This window comes from Triturus cristatus, chromosome 5_2, assembly GCF_964204655.1.
Source record: "Triturus cristatus chromosome 5_2, aTriCri1.1, whole genome shotgun sequence".
Classification (NCBI taxonomy): Eukaryota; Metazoa; Chordata; class Amphibia; order Caudata; family Salamandridae; genus Triturus; species Triturus cristatus.
In genome coordinates this window covers 45,775,603-45,788,584 of record NC_140588.1, presented here as the reverse complement: position 1 = coordinate 45,788,584, position 12,982 = coordinate 45,775,603, and positions in this window count along the sequence as shown.

Sequence of the window (12,982 nt, the reverse complement as noted above, 5' to 3'; positions counted from 1 at the left end):
ATCTAAGTGTCTTTTCGTAAGGTCTAGTGGGAGCCGATACTTGTTACGGAAGTCTCCTATGAGCATCAATATGAGCTCATTTCATAGGATGCCTTGACAACTAGAATTTGTATACACCCATATTAGGTGAGACAAAGATCTCTCAGCTTTTATGACAGCTTGATGCTAGTTTATTGGCGCTAACAGAGTTTTCAATTCATCATTTGCTAAGGGGGTTTGAACGTCTCGGTAGAGCAAAATAAAATTGGTGGTCAACATCAGTAAAATCTAGTCAAGATGCAAAAAAAAGCCCTGGAAAACTTTTGTTGCCTTAAAGGGAACTAAAGTAGTGAAGGTAGGTAATTTTATTACTTGGGCATCAGGATTGATCATGGCCTGTACTGTCCTCCTCAAAAGGAAAAAGCTGTGGGAATTCTGATCAAAAATGCCAGTGTGATGTTAAGATGTAAGAGCAAGCATTGGCAAAGCCAATAGGTCTCGCTTATGTGAGAGGTATTGGCTTTGTCAATGTCTTTTAAACATGTTGTACAACAGCATGGCTGCTGTTCAACATGGCTGAAAGAACATGGCTGAAAGTTAATGGTGTGACGCAGAGTAGAATGGTGTAGAGGAGAGTAGTGTAGAAGAGAGTGGAGTAGAGTGGCAGGGAGTGGAGTGGCATTGAGTAGTGTCGAGTGGAGTGGCATGCAGTGGAGTGTCATAGAGTAGAGTGGCACAGAGTAGCATAGGGGACAGAGGTGTAAAGTAGAGAGGAGTGGCATAGAGAGGAGTGGCATAGAGTGGGGTGGCGTAGAGGGGAGTAGCATACAGTAAAGTGGCATAAAGTAGAGTGGCATTGAGTAGAGTAAAGTGGTATAGACTGGAGTGGTTTAGAGTTGGGTGATATAAAGTGGAGTGATGTAGAGTGGCACAGAGTGAGCGATATAGAGGAGAATGGCGTAGCATAGAGTAGTGTGGTGGAGTGGCATAGAGTGCCTTACAGTGGCATTGTGTGGAGTGATTAGAGTAGACTAGAGTGGTTTACAGATGTATAGAGCAAAGGGATGTAGACTAGAGTGGAGTGGCATAGGTTGGGCTGGCTCTGAGTAAAGCTTAGTGCCGTAGGGCAGAGTGGCATAGAGTGGAGTGGTGTAGAGTGGTGTACTGTGTCATTATATGGAGGTGAATGGAGTGGTGAAGAGTACAGTGGCATAAGAAGAGTGGCGTAGGGTGGAGTATAGTGGAGTAGAGTGAAATGGAGTGGTGTAGAGTAGAGTGGTGCAGAGTGGAGTGATGTAGAGTGTCATGGAGTAGAGTGGCATAGAGTGGGGTGGAGTAGAGTGGAGTAGAGTGGCATGGAGTAGAGTGGCGCAAAATGGAATAGCATAGAGTAGAGTGCCATATCATTGAGTAGAGTAGAGGGGCGCAGAGTGGCGAGGGGTAGAGTAGCCTAGAGTAGAGTGGATAAGGCACAGAGTAGAGTGGCATAGAGTGGGATGGCATATAGTGTCGTAAAGTGGAGTGGAGAAAAAGTAGAGTGGAGTGGCATAGAGTAGCCTGTCATAGAGTGAAGTGACATAGAGTGTAGTGGCATGGAGGGGAGTGGCATGGAGGGGAGAGGCGTAGAGTAGAGTGGCATAGTGTGGCGTACAGTGGCATATAGTGGAGTGACGTACAGTGGAAACGCCTGGAAAAGAGTGGATTGGTGTGCAGTAGAGAGGAGTGGTGTAGATTGGAGTGGCATGGAGTAAAATGGTGTAGAGTAGAGTGTAGTGGCATGCAGTGTAGTGGCATAGAGTAGAGGGAAGTGGCACAGAGTAGAGTGACACAAAGTGGCATAAAGTAGAGTGGCATTGGATAGAGTGGTGTAGGGTGGAGTGGAGTGGCATAGAGTTCTGGAGAGTGACATTGTGTGGAGTTGAGTGGCATAGAGCAAAGGGATGTAGAGTGGAGTGGCATAGGTTGGGCTGGCTCTGAGTAGAGCTTAGTGCCGTAGGGCAGAGTGGCATAGAGTGGAGTGGTGTAGTGTGGTGTACTGTGTCATTATATGGAGTGGAATGGAGTGGTGAAGAGTACAGTGGCATAAGAAGAGTGGCGTAGGATGGAGTATAGTGGAGTAGAGTGAAATGGAGTGGTGTAGAGTAGAGTGGTGCAGAGTGGAGTGATGTAGAGTGTCATGGAGTAGAGTGGCATAGAGTGGGGTGGAGTAGAGTGGAGTAGAGTGGCATGGAGTAGAGTGGAGCAAAATGGAATAGCATAGAATAGAATGCCATATCATTGAGTAGAGTAGAGGGGCGCAGAGTGGCGAGGGGTAGAGTAGCATAGAGTAGAGTGGATTGGCACAGAGTAGAGTGGCATAGAGTGGAATGGCATATAGTGTCGTAAAGTGGAGTGGAGAAAAAGTAGAGTGGAGTGGCATAGAGTAGCCTGTCATAGAGTGTAGTGACATAGAGTGTAGTGGCATGGAGGGGAGTGGCATTGAGGAGAGAGGCGTAGAGTAGAGTGGCATAGTGTGGCGTACAGTGGCATATAGTGGAGTGATGTACAGTGGAAAAGCCTTGAAAAGAGTGGATTGGTGTGCAGTAGAGAGGAGTGGTGTAGATTGGAGTGGCATGGAGTAAAATGGTGTAGAGTAGAGTGTAGTGGCATGTAGTGTAGTGGCATAGAGAAGAGGGAAGTGGCACAGAGTAGAGTGACACAAAGTGGCATAAAGTAGAGTGGCATAGGATAGAGTGGTGTAGGGTAGAGTGGAGTGGCATAGAGTTCTGGAGAGTGACATTGTGTGGAGTTGAGTGGCATAGAGTGGAGTAGAGTGGTATTGACTGGAGTAGATGGTGTAGACTGGACAGGAGTGGCGTAGACTGGAGTTGCACAGAGTGGAGTGGCATAGAGTGAAGAAGAGTAGAGTGGCATAGTGTGGGGTGAAGTGGAGTGGAGCAGAGTGGCATGGAGTTGAGTGACATAGAATGGAGTGGTGCAGAGCAGAGAGGCATAGAGTAGAGTGGCATAGAGTTGAGTAGAATGGAGTGGCATAATGTGGCGTGGAGTGGCATTGAGTGATCATAGCTTGATCCAGTGGCGCAGTGAGCACATGATCCACATCTGTGCATACCCTTCCCACTTAGGGCGACAAAAGCAAAAGGAACAATTTATGGACGGAAAGCTGAATAATGCAAATATTCACCCCCAGTCAGTAAGATCTGGGATCAATCCATTGTTCTTTTGCTCACACGCCACCCCAGTTTGGAGCCATCCATATGTAAATCAGTCTTGACCGTGTTCCTCATGGGAACAGTCCAGCCCAAACTGCCATGCCAGGTCCTCCCTAGACTGTTAACAAGCATCCTGGGCCCAGTTTTGGTACCTTTTGCTAGAATGGAGAGGTATAAAGTAGAGTGGCATTGAGTAGAGTAGAGTGGAGTGGCATAATGTGACATGGAGTAGAGTGGTGTAGAGTGGAGTGGTGTAGAGTGCTGCAGAGTGACATTGTGTCGAGTGGAGTCACATAAGTGTAGTGAGCATAGAGTAGAGTGAAGGGGTCAACAGTGGAGTGGCATAGAGTAGAGTGAAGTGGTATAGAGTAGAGTGACGCAGAGTAGCATAGAGTAGAGTGGCGTAAAATAGAGTGGCGTGGAGTGGAGTGGAGTGGCACAGAGTGGAGTGGCATAGAGTAGAGTAGAGTAGATTAGAGTAAAGTGGTGTAGAGTGGAGTGGTGTAGACAGGAGAGCCATAGTTTGGAATAGCGGAAAGTAGAGTGGCATAGAGTAGTACAGTTACGGCTCTAGATAAATAAAGCATCAATAGAAATGGCTTATAAGGTGAAAGCTATATAAATAAGAAGTTGAATGTCTGTGTTAAAAGTAGGAAAACACATTGCACAGTCCAGGAATAATACTGAAACACTTATAAAATAAACAAATAGTGAATTGCAAAAAGATGAGGAAGAACAAAGATGAGGAAGAACGCATGTATTTGGTCCATGCTCCAGGAAGGAGCTAACACAAGAGATTAAGGGAAGCCTATGGGAGCTAATCAATTGAAAGATTGCAAATGAGAGTGAAACCAAAGCAACTAATGGCATGCAGTAGGCAGGGTGTAAGCTCACTGACTTGTAAACAACATGCCTTGCAGCACACTGTATGCACTGTGTAGGGGAGACTTACAAAGCAAGGTAATGACTCACAGAGCTCAATTGTACAGGTCTCCAGAGTGAAAGGTGTTGATGCCACCAGGTATAATGCAGAGATTTGGTAGTACATTAAAATTTGTAGGCAAGAAAATGAATTCATGCAAACTCTCTTCATACTGGCCCTGTGAGCCCCCCTTCTGCAATGAGACTCAAATTTGGCCTGAACTCTATACCTAACCTAATCACAGTGCATGCAATCATGCTGGAAATCAGGTTACAGGTTAATCTTTATGCTGACACCTATAAAAGAGCTCTTTCTGCAACAACAGGACTTGAACACCACAGGAGATGCAAGTTGTTAGGTCACAGGTACAAAATACTGCTATGAATTGGCTGAAGAAATCTATGGGTTAACCCCAAAATTGTGAGCTTGTCCATCGCTGGGATGCTAAAGGATACGTATTGGTTCTGCCAATTTAGAAAACTTACATCAAAATATTGAAGGAACCTCCACAGAGTCAGTATATTTATCCGTAAAGATGAATGTGAGATTTGAGACCAACTTTGAAGATATTACCCCAGAGCTATGCCGCATGCAGGGGCATAACACAACCCCTAAAGCCTCTGAGGCACAGGGGGTCCACACCGGCACCACTCAGGGGGCGCCCACACAGTCTACAGCCAACGAATAGCTGTGATATATGGAAACAACAAGAGACCCTCATTGCACTCTGCAAGATGGGCCCATCAGTTCGCATTCCTCCACTGACTGTACTTGGTATATCCAGTGTAGGCTCAGTACACATGTACCAAGTTCACACAGCAAAATGAGACTCACATTAGAGTGAAGAAAGGTATGTGACTGTGCCCATGAGGGGTGGGGGAATGGTTAATGTTGTTCACTTTATACTGTTCTTTCAAACTGTTGGTTGCGCAGGAAAACAATGCTGCAGCTGGTTAGGAGATATGAGATTAAAAAGTATAAAGAAAGGGTGGCACTTTATTGTGGGCAGGAGAAGTGCTCATTTACTTATGCGCTGCCTGGCTGCAAACAAAGGGCTAGCAATATGGTTAGGTTTGCCATGGTGATATTTGCTGCTGTTTGGAGGTTGTAATTCTTCCTCCGTTTTTTTGTCTTCTGCTAAAAGTTTTATCATGTGATGTGTTTTATTTATTGTATTTTGTGTGTTATGTCAGCTGTTTTTAAGTGTGTTTTAATATGTTATGGCTTTTTAGCTGAAATAATAAAATTTCTATGTAAACCATTACATCTCCTCATTGCATCATTAGTTGTCTTAGTCAGTTTAACATGATCTCTTATTAATACTAAACCTATTTCACACACCAATAAACTATCCATCGTCATTCTGCTAATTGGGGTTGAAGCCTTGGATATTCTTTTCCTTAGTCTCAATTGACTTCACTTGCCATTTTTAGATTTAATCTACCCGACAGTGCAAGCTGTTTTGTTGCAAAAGGCCCTTTGTCAGCCTACCAAGAACTCACAGTGGTTTTAAGTCTACCCATTGCTTACCTTTGGTTGATTTTATTGTCAATATTATTTGCTTCCTTCTTATTCTCTAACTTGCCTTGTCCAACTTATGTTTGTCCCTTTAATTGTATCCTTCCACTGCTCACTTTTAGGGAACTACTTTATGTTCTGCTTAATGCTGCATGCGAGTGCATGTTTTTGCAGCTGTCTGTCTTGTTTTCTTCCCCCTGTCCTCAGTGTTGTTCTCCTTTGTCTATGTGCTTCTCTTCACCCCACTAGTGTTACTCCCTCACACCTATGTGTTTATTTTCCCACCCATGCTCCATGCTGCTCTTGCCCAAATGCTTCTCCCTTTGCCCCATATTATTCTCTCTCCTGTTTTTCTTCTTCCCATCTCCCTCTCTCCCTTTTGTGCTTTCCCCCCCATATCCCCTAACCAAGTACCCTGAACTGTTCTTCTGTTGCCCTCTTTGTCATTGCCCCCCTCGCCCCCAGTCCAATTTTATTTTATAACTTGTATTTAGTAATTTTTATCATTTTAGAGTACCATGCTGAAAATTGCTACAGGTCCTTCCACTTTAGCAACAGAAGTGCCTTTTCATTTTCAGATTTTCTTTTTATTTACTGATCCACCTCAGATCGGTAAATAAGCAAACTCACGGCCGGATTACGAGTTCGGTTGAGAAACTGTCATTTGTCAGGACTGATTAAATCCACCGAGCTGCCGGCCTCACCGCTTGCCATATTAGGAGTTTCCCTTGGGCTGGTGGTTTCATGGCGGTTTATGACATGCCAGCGGTACGTTTCTCTATGTGATATAGCGGGAACCCGACTCAAAGCGCTTTACGCTGGGACCCTCATTCCTAGAATTTTCAGATTTTACTCTAAGTACAGATGCAGATTGATTCCGAAAATGAAAGAGACATGATTATTGCATATTTCCTTCCTCAAAACATTTCACCAGAAATGCAACATGCTGGTAAAATTCCATGGTGAGACACGGGTGAAAAATAAGGAAAGAGTGAGGAAACTCTGGTGTGGGAAATTCAATTCAAACAGTAATCCACCATTTCTTTTGACACCCTCCAGAAAAACTTGAGATACCACTCATTCATGCATTCTAGATTTATAGTTGGTGGTGGTATCGTCGGTAATTGCAGATGGTAGAATACCATATTGGTGTTCCTGAAGAATGAAGACCTGAGAAATGTATTTTTTTCTGAGGCCCAGGCCAAAATAGTGCCTTTCTGCTGACTTGCGTATAGCGGTGTCCGGCTACGAAAATATGGAGCAGAAGTATTGGTGGTGGCGGCGGTCTGGTGGCGGTGTCACTGCACAGATCATAATCAGGTGGTCGGACCGCCATCATCGTAATCAGGCCCTAAATGGCATCTGCAGTACACTCATGTGTCCAAATGAAGAGGCTGTCACTGATGTGCCAAAGTCCTTGTTAGGTTAAAGCCTGCCACACAGTGTAGCTAATAACTTTTTGTGGTCCTTCTGGAAGCTTCCCAGGGAATGCCTTCTGCCCATTGCTTACCACTGGCTTTGTGGTTTGTTACTCACATTTGCTTACTTTCTATCTGCTGGCTTCATTCGTTTTAGGCTGTATTCTTCCACCAGAGCTTGATTTCTGTAAACAGGCCTTTATATTTTATTCTTATCTGGTCACATTTGCTGTGCATTCAAAGACAGAGGTCAAATATCAGGCTCTGCTCTCTGAGGGAACCTGGTATATATTTTTCTTTCTCTGACTTCAAAGTGACAGGATGTATGTGACAATAATGCTGGCTACTGGGGGGTGGGGTGCTGGAGGAAGGCTGTACAATGTTCTGTTTTTCTAGTGCACAACATTTAAATGTGTGTAAATGAACTGTGTAGAAATTTCAGAATATAATAGAATTAGGAAAACAACAATGAAGCAAATACTTTGGTCATTCTGAAGTGTAGTGGGAGCAAGTATTTTAATACTAGCAAAACAAATTAAAACACTGGGTGATGACATTTCCACAGTCTACTTTTATCAGTATAACTGTATGTCTGTGCAAATGTAATGGCCATTTCAATTGAAAATGTGTTGTCTGTAATGGCAATTCACTACAACACCATGTATACTCCACTTTTCTCCACTCCACTCTACTCTGCACCACTTAAATACCACTGCACTATACGCTGCACCATTCCACACTACATCACTCCACTCTACAACATTCCACACTGTACTACTGCACTCTAGGCCAGTGGTTCCCAAACTTTTGACTCCTGAGGACCCCCATTGAGTCACCACTGGAAGCCGGGGACCCCCAAGCAATTTGTATGATTTAAATTTCAAACATTAAAACAGTAATTCCCCCAAAATAAACATACATGTGCACACTTTTTGCGACGTTACCATGGCGATAGAGGCTTCACCTTATTTACAAGGCAGCGTTAAGCCACATAACATGGCTTAATGCTGCCTTTCAAATAAGGCCCCCTGTTACGCAATGCTTAGCATGAAAGGGGTGGGCAGTGGGTGTTGCAGAGGGCGTTCCACCGCAACACCCATTGATTTTGACACTGCCCCCTATTTACAAGGGCAGCATAAATAGGAGGGGGCACCAAAATTAAGACCAGGGAAAACCAGGCCTTAACTTGGCAAAACGAGGAGAAATCCTTTATTTCTCCTCGTTTTTGGTTTTTACATGTGGATTGCCTTGTACAGAACACATGGAAAAAGAAAAACGCCTTGGATTGTTTATGTTCAGGAAGGTGACCCTTCCTGCACATAAACAATCTTATTAAAAAATGCCATTTTGTAACTTCCATGTGTGCTGCATTAAGCAGCACACATAGAAGTGACAAAACGACATTTCAAGATTATGTGCAGGAAGGGGGACCTTCCTGTACATAAAGAATCTTCCCCCTGCATGCACACACCCTTGCCATAGTGCAAGAGTGCCTGCGTTGGCGCTACACTCCTAAGTGTAGCGCCAGCACTGGGGGAAACGCAGGGCTGCACCATATTCTTGTAAATATGGTGCAGCCCTGCGTTTCTGAAGTGGCGGAGCCTATCATTAAGCCAAGGAGGCTAACGACACGCTTGGCCACTTCTGTTGTAAATATCCCCCTTAGTGTTTTATATTCAAAGAATTTGCACACAAAAAAGACAATTTAATGGGAAGGTTGGTACTGCAACTCCGTTACTAACTTTTAATTGTTTGGTTTTATTTCACAGTATGAGACTCCTGCTCCTGCCAGGGCCAGCCTGGAAACCCAAAGCAGCCCTGGCAAATGTTTTCAAACCAGTGCACACAAAGTGCAGTGAGTGAGCCTGACCACTACAAGAAATTTAGGAAACAATGGTGCATTCTAAAACACATTTATAATTCTATACTAAATTGTATTAGCTTTTAACGAATAGTAAATGAAGACCTTACTATGCACCAGGATACAACAATCCCTCCATAGCCTCTCCGTCACATGCATTTCATTTGTTTTATACTATAGCATCTCTCATACCGTTGTAGGATGTCAGAGCACTTTACATCACAAACATATAGAGACAATGAATCATACGTGTAAATCAGTGTATAGAAAATGTTACATAAGGCAAAGGGTACTACAAGGTGTAGGATTCACATGTCATTCATACTGGTAGGCATTTTTAAAGAGTGCTTGTTCTGGAGAAGCACAAACTTGGGATTCAGAACATCACCCAGTGGTTAGCATTGACTTTAACAATAAAAATGTATTTTCGCCCAAATAAACTTTTTTAACAGCATCAGGATAATGAAAGATGGGGAAAAACATAAGTTACTAACTTGTACCATGCAGTTTGCAAGCAGCTCTTTGATGACAGTTTATAGGTCACTGTGCTAGATTTCGGTTGTCACTTATGAACTGCACAGTAACAAAAGAATCTCTGTGACAAAAGCTGTAACACACTTACCTATGCACATAAAATACTGTTTTTTAAAATGCATGGTACGCGTTCTTTGCAGTAGGCACATTAACCCTCTGTGCTACATTAGATAACTCAAGCTGCCACTGAACAAAACTCTCATCTCTCCAGCAGGTGCATTAATCACTGGCTTCATTTTGACACTTTTATTGTTGCTCAAAAACTGCTAATTAGACAAGGAGCTTTGCAGTGCTTTTAAATCTGCCTCCTGCGGACCCCCTGGGAATGTGTCACAGACCCCTAGGGGTCCGCGGACCACAGTTTGGGAAACACTGCTCTAGGCCACACCACTCCACTCCACTCCACACCACTTCACGCTATGCCTCTCTACTCTCCTCTGCACCACTCTACAGTATGCCACTGCACTCTTTACCACTGCACTTTATATCACTCCAGTCTAGGCCACTCCACTATACTCTGCACCACTCCACTCTAAACTTCTCTATTCTATGCAACTCTACTTTGCAACTCTGCACTCTGTGCCACTGAACTATACGCCAATGCACCTGATTCTGTACCACTCCAAAGCCACTCTAATCTACTCTCCACCACGCCACTCTATGCCACTTTACTCTACACCACTGCACTCTACTCTTAAAACAATCTACTCTGCTCCACACCACTCTACACCACTCCACTCTGTGCCACTGCTCTCTACTCCACTTTACTCTGCACCACTTTACTCTTTGCCACTTCACTCCACACCAATGCGCTGTATGTCACTCTACTCTGCACCACAACACTCTATGACACTCTTCTCATCAGCACTGCACTCTTCGCTCCTGAACTCTGCGCCACTCTACTCGGAGTCACTCTACTTGGTGCCACTGCACTCTAGTCTGCACACTCTACTCTATGCTACTCTACTGTACTTTACGCCAATGCACTGTATGCAACTCTAATCTACTGTGCACCACTGCATTCTGTGCCACGTCACTCTACACCTCTCTGCACTACTCTGCACCACTCTATTATATGCCAATTCACTATACCCTAGTCAACTATACATGACTGCACTCTTCCCACTGCACTCTACATCACTCCAGTCTAGGACACTCCACTCTACTCCGCACCACTCCACTCTATGCTACCCTACTCTGCAACACTGCACTCTATACCACCACACTCTATCCCAATGCACTCTATGCCAATGCACTCTACTCTGTACTACTCCACTCTATGCAAGTGCACTCTATGCCAGTGCACTCTACTCTTCACCACTTTACACTCTATGTCACTTCACTCTACTCTGGAAATATCTACTCTACGCCACTGGACTCCTTGCCACTGCACTCTAAGCCAATCTACTCCACTCTGCCCCACTCTACTCTATGCTACTGTAGACAATGCTCTGCCATTCTGTGCCTTTTTATTCTCTACTCTGCACCACTCTACGCTACTGCGCTCTACACCACTCTACTTTCAACCACTATACTCCATGGCCCTGCACTTTACATCACTTTAATCAAAACTAATGCCCTCTAGGCCACTACACTCTATGCCAACTACTCTGCACCACTGCACTCTATGCCACTGTACTAACCTCGCAACACTCTACTCTATGCCACGCAGTTTATGCCACTCCATGATATGCCACTCTGCACCATTGCACTCTACGTCACTGCACTCTACACCATTCTATTGTACTCTGCACCACTGTACTCTATGCCACTGCTCTCTACACCAATCTACCCTGCACCACTCTACTCTACGCCACTGCACTCTATGCCAGTACACTCTATTCCACTCTACTTTACACCACACCACTGCACTCTATGACTCTCTAGTCTGCAAGACTGCACTCTCTGCCACAATGAACTCTACACCACTCTTACTCTTCACCACGGCACTCTATGCCACTGCACTCAACTCTGCACCACTCAACTCTATACTGCTCTACTGCACTCTACATTACTACACTCTGCATCACTACACTCTGCATCACTCCACTCTATGCTACTGCACTCTACACCACTCTATTCTATACCGCTGCACTCTACCCTAGACCACTCCATGCTTTGAAACTTCACTCTAGTCTGAAACAATCTACTCTGTCACTGTACTCTACGCCACTGCACTCTATGCCATTCTAATCCACTCTGGTCCACACCACCCTGCGTCACTCCACTCTACGTCATTTCACTCTAGGCCACTGCAATCTATGCTGTGTCACTCCGCTGTTTTCTACACCACTCCACTCTACACCACTGCACTCTACACCACTCTACTCTACGTCACTCGCTCTATGCCAATGCACTCTACACAACTTTACTCAAAACCAATGCACTCTATGCCAATTTACTCTACACTATGGTACTTTATGCCAGTACACTCTAGGCCACTCTACTCTATGTCACTCCACTCCACTCTACAACACTCCACTCCACTATACTCCACTCTGACGCTCTACTCCATTTAACTCCACTGCATTCTACAACCTCTATGTCACTCTATGACACTACTCCACTTTATGATACTCTACTCAACTCCCTCTACAAAACTCCACGTCACTTTACTCCACTCTATTCTACAAAACACTACTCCACTCCACACTACTCCACTCCACTCCACTCCACTACTCCACTCTATGCCACTCCACTCCACATCACCCTATGACACTCTATACCACTCCAGTCTACGACACTCTACTCTATACATTTCCACTCTACAACACTCAGTTACCACTCTACTCCACTCTATGCCATTCCACTCTACTACACTACTCTGCTCTGTGCCACTCCACTATAGGACCATCTACTCCCTCTATGCCACTCTACTCTGCAACACTCTACTTTACTCTATGCAAGACCCTCTCTGCCACTCCACTCTGTCCTACTCTGCTCCACTACACTCTATGACATTCTATGTCACGAACTCTACGCCACTCTACACCACTTATGCTCTTCCACTCTACGACACTCAACTTTCTTGATGACACTCTGCAACACTCTACGCCACTCCACTCTATGCTACTATTTCACTCCACTTCACTCCACTCAACTCTTCTCTATACCACTCTACCCCACTCCACGGCACTCCATAACACTCCATTCTACTCCACCTTACGACACTCCACGTTATTCTCCTTCATACCACTAAATTTTAGCCATGCTGAACAGCAGCCACACTGGTGTATAACATGGCTAAACATATTGGCATAGCTATTGCATAGGAGAGACCTATCGGCTTTGCCAGTGCTTGTTTCTTTTTCTTTTATTCAAGCTTTAAGGTATCAGTAATGCCGATGCTGTACAGCATGAACAAAAGGCACTGGCTGAGTCAATAGTCCTCAAAGGCGAGATCTATTGGCTTTGTCAATGCTTGTTTTCTATTTAGCGACTGGTGAAACTCGTGTAGTTTTTGAACTCTCATCCTGAACTTCAGGCCTTAACCGCTCTGCCATCTAGTGGTGTAAAGCCAAATCATTTCTAAATATTC